This window comes from Delphinapterus leucas, chromosome 1 (genome assembly GCF_059928025.1).
Source record: "Delphinapterus leucas isolate spDelLeu-1000000601 "Yukka" chromosome 1, BTC_Dleu_Yukka2, whole genome shotgun sequence".
NCBI classification, from domain to species: domain Eukaryota; kingdom Metazoa; phylum Chordata; class Mammalia; order Artiodactyla; family Monodontidae; genus Delphinapterus; species Delphinapterus leucas.
The window spans coordinates 83275774-83280074 of record NC_143129.1 but is presented as its reverse complement, the minus strand read 5'-3'; positions in this window follow the sequence as shown (position 1 = coordinate 83280074).

The following is a 4301-nucleotide window of genomic DNA, read 5'->3' as shown; positions in this document are numbered from 1 at the left end:
CGAGAGTTACAACTAAGAGCCGGAAACTGCTCTATATAGTAGCCCGGCAGGCAGGGCCACGCGAGCGCTGGCCTGGAGGCTCGTGCTGCCCTCGTGCACAGCCCTCCCATTGGCTGCCTGTTCCTTGTTTACCAGGAGCCCGACCAATCAGTGAGGCCGCAGCAGCGCGTGGACACAGTGTGCTCCTGGCGGGGAAAATAGTTGTTGTGCATCGCTGCAGGGCCAGGAGGAGGGGGCGGAGGGGCTGTGGGGCGGAGGGGCTGTGGGGCGGCTTCCCTTGGGCCCAAAGGAAGGAGGGCTTCGCTGCCCGTAAAATTTATCAGAGGCCAGAGTCCTTCGAAGGATACTTTTGGGGTGCCAGCGATGTTTTGAGGTAAAAGGAAAATGTGCTTATGAGGGAATTTCGTGACTAGCCTCAGCCAATGCAATTAATTTAGAGGCAACTGTTTATTTCCGACTCACAAATCGCAAGTCGTGTGAAAAACAATCCGAGTTCCGGAATAATTTAGGATCGGGGCGGAGGACAGGGAGTGCCGCTGTTACTGTTCAGGAACATCCCCTTTGTCCTTCTGTTGCCCCGCACCTCTTAAAAACCAACAAACAACACCCCACCCCACCCCCTAAAAAACCTGCTGTGTGGGAAGGAAAAGAGAGCTTGTCACAAAATTTTAACCTCTCTTTAGCGCTCACAGGAAAGCGAGTATCTGGGACTGATCCGCCTTCTCCCTCCCTTTCTAGCCCCCGGGCGCGGGGCTGTGTGCCTCAGCCCATGCGCCCTTCACTCTGTTCTTGGGACCGGAAACAATGCGGGCGTGTCCACATCCTCTTGCTTATCCCCTCATCTCTTCAGTCTCTAACTGCAAAGTTGGGGGGCGCTTTATGTTCCGCCAGTTACCTCATTACCTCTTCAGTAAAGTGTGTTTTTTAGGCTCTAATTATCTCTCACTCCCCGCTTCTCCAGGAAAGGAAAAAAAAAAAAAAGGGTGCTTCACTCTTTTCACTCCCCCCCCCACCGTTACTTTAACTCTTTCTTGTCTTCGTCCGCTCTCCAACTTACGAAGTCAAAGGTACATCCCTAAATCTGCTGCCTGTGTTCCTCACAGCCTTCAAATTAGTTAAAAGCAAGAAAGTTCTCTTGTTTGTAACCAAAGTGTCCGAGGAAAGATGGCCGTATTCCTGTTTGAAAGAAGCATTCCCCTGTCTTTGAAAAGTTTTTCATTTTTTGTTGTGTTTTGTTTTTTTCCCTAAGCTGTTTAGAAATTGTTGAGAAAGGGAAGAGAAAACAGAAGGATCACTAGCACACTATATATTCATGCTAAAAGAAGCCTTGACTCTTCGTCCTGTGTTGTCATTTGTCTCTCTGTCAGATGGGCTTTTCCTTAGCTGGCCATGAGATGCCTTAGGAACCGACTCCTGAGAAATTTTTCATACATGCAATAAGAAAAACTTGTGTGCAGAGATACAGGGATTCTTCTCCCTTGTCTTTGATTCCTGATTCCCTCCCATTTGTTGGGGAATCAGGAGATGACTTCATTTCTTGTGCTGGAAAGAGAAAGACAGTGTTCCCAAGATTGAGATGGGGAAGTAAATAAGAAGCATTAGAACATCCAGAAATCCTACCCTCCCAGCAAAAAGACGGCTATTCAATGCTGTGAAATATCCTTTTTCCTTCCTCACACACCCTAACTGGGTTGACACTCTAAGGCTAACAAGTTACAACTCAACCCCACCATCAAGCAAGCTCAAAATTCAGGCATCAAGACTACTGGAAGGGCTTCCCTGGTGGCGCAGTGGTTGAGAGTCCGCCTGCCGATGCAGGGGACGCGGGTTCGTGCCCCGGTCCGGGAAGATCCCACATGTCGCGAAGCGGCTGGGCCCGTGAGCCATGGCCACTGAGCCAGCGCTTCCGGAGCCTGTGCTCCGCAACGGGAGAGGCCACAACAGTGAGAGGCCCGCGTACTGCAAAAAAAAAAAAAAAAAAAAAAGACTACTGGAAAACACACACACACACACGCACAGCACCAACCCCCAGGAACAAAAAAGGGAACATGTTGATCCTTAGGGTGTGTGGGTTTGAGGCAGCACCCTGTTCAAGAAAGTTAAGCAATAAGGCCTGAGTTATTTTCAGTTGGTCAACAGTACTGATTGAGTTATCTGGAGCAGGGAAGGTGGGACTCTCATTAAAGTAATTTTAAAATTTTGAATTGTAGCTTCTGAGAGAATTTTTAGCTTGATAGATACGAAAGTACATAAATACAAAATATCAAGATGTTTACAAAGAAATACATGAATCAATATTGTTAAACAGTGTGTGATGTGTAACTACATAAATTTTGAGGGACTGAGAGGAGAGGTGAGTGTAATAGACCAGGGTGGTGTTGATTTGGGACATCTTAGAGAAAAGGGAATGCTGATATTTATTTGGGCTCATCTGTGAACTTCTGACTTTAAAAAAACCCATAATACCATTCCCTTTTGCTCTAAGTTCCTCTCTTGGGCTCCAGTTTCTTCTTTCCCGTTCAAAACTTGGTACAGACCACTTGTTTGCGCTGTGCTACGACTGGGTTCCCTTAAATGCCAAAAACCTATTTCACTTTGGCAGCAGCTGCTGCCTACCAGGCCTGTAGCCAAAGCATGTTCTGAAATGGAGTCCCCCCTGGCAGAGTTGTTTACAACCTTTCACCTTATAACCTGGTATTCTGATGAAAATGTGCCTTCTGATTCTTCTTTCTCAGTTCCTGTGCCAAAGAAGAAAAAATCTTGTAAACTGCTGTCCTGAAAACAGAGTACAAACATTTGTGGGGTGCAAGAGGGCAGGTCCAGTAAGGAACAGCAAAGGAGGGCTAAGTCCAGTTTTGCAAATTAGATCATCTTTACCTGCTCCTTCCCCACCCTCTTCAATCCCAGTGCCAATAGGAAACCAAGTGGTGATTGTTGTTTGCTTTACAGGAGGTGGTTGAGTAAAGCCAAATCGTTCATGAAGAGAAGTGCCCTCAGTGCTCAACTGCCAATCAGAAACAAGGAGCTGGTTGCATTTCTCTTTTTTTTAACCTCTGGTGTGATAAACATTTAGGACTCTAAAGACTCAGGTTTCCTAATAATCCCTTCTTTTTTCCTTTTAATTGCTACTGTCATCTCCACTCTGTAAAATTCCCTTTTACTCTTATCTTTTCCATTCTCCTCTAGGGAATATTATTTTAAAGACAAATAAAGGGAGTGTGGCATTTGAGGCTGACCAACTTTGCGTATGCCTCCAAGTCATAGATAACTGAGAACTTAGAGTTCAAAGTGACTTTTTGGCTATTTATTGAGCACCTATAATGGACCAGTTCCTTTACATAATTAGCTCAATAATATTTTATTTATCCTTTTAATCTTGTTTAATCTTGTTTAATCTTGTTTAATCTGTCATCTTGTTTCAGAAAGGATTTAGGGTAGATTATTTCATTTAATTCTCACAATAACCCTGTGACTCAGGGTTGATGAAGTCAGGCTCAGAGGGTTAAGTAATTTGCCTGCAGTCACAGATTTTGTAAATAGAGCAAGATGTTGAACCCAGACCTGTCTATATGTACCCTTTCTAATGTGTTGTCCTGCCTCTCAGTGCTTTAACACATGGTATCCTGTTTGATCTTCACTGTAAAGGATTCAAGCAAGACTCATAAAATGTTAGAGTTAAAGGGGACTCTAGCAGTCTTTTTTTAAAAAGACTATTCCCTTATTTTAGTTAAGTGACTTGCCCTAGGACATACAGCTAGTAACTGGTGGAGCCACTCTCCAAACCCAGGATTCTTAATACTTAATCTAGAGTCTTATCTCTAGTTTGCTTTGTAAGGGTTCTTGTTTTTCAGTTTAGCTTTAATTATCAAAAAATACTTCATCTGAACGGATTGGTGGTTGCCGGGGTTTGGGGGGTGGGCGAAATGGGTGAAGGGAGTCAAAAGGTATAAACTTCTAGTCATAAATAAGTCATGGGGATGTAATGTACAGCATGGCAACCATAGTTAATAATACTGTATTGCATATGTGCAAGTTGCTAAGAGGGTACATCTTAAAAGTTCTCATCACGAGAAAAAAATTCTGTAACTATATATGGTGACATGTTAACTAGACTAACTGTAGTGATCATTTTGCAACATATTCAAATATCCAATCATTATGTTGTACACTTGAAACTAATATAATGTTGTATGGCAATTATACCTCAATTTAAAAAACCCCTCATCTGGAAGCCCACATTTCGTGTTTATTGGGGTCTGTTTTTCTACTATGTTGAGGAAGGAATGGAGATGTAGAAGTTG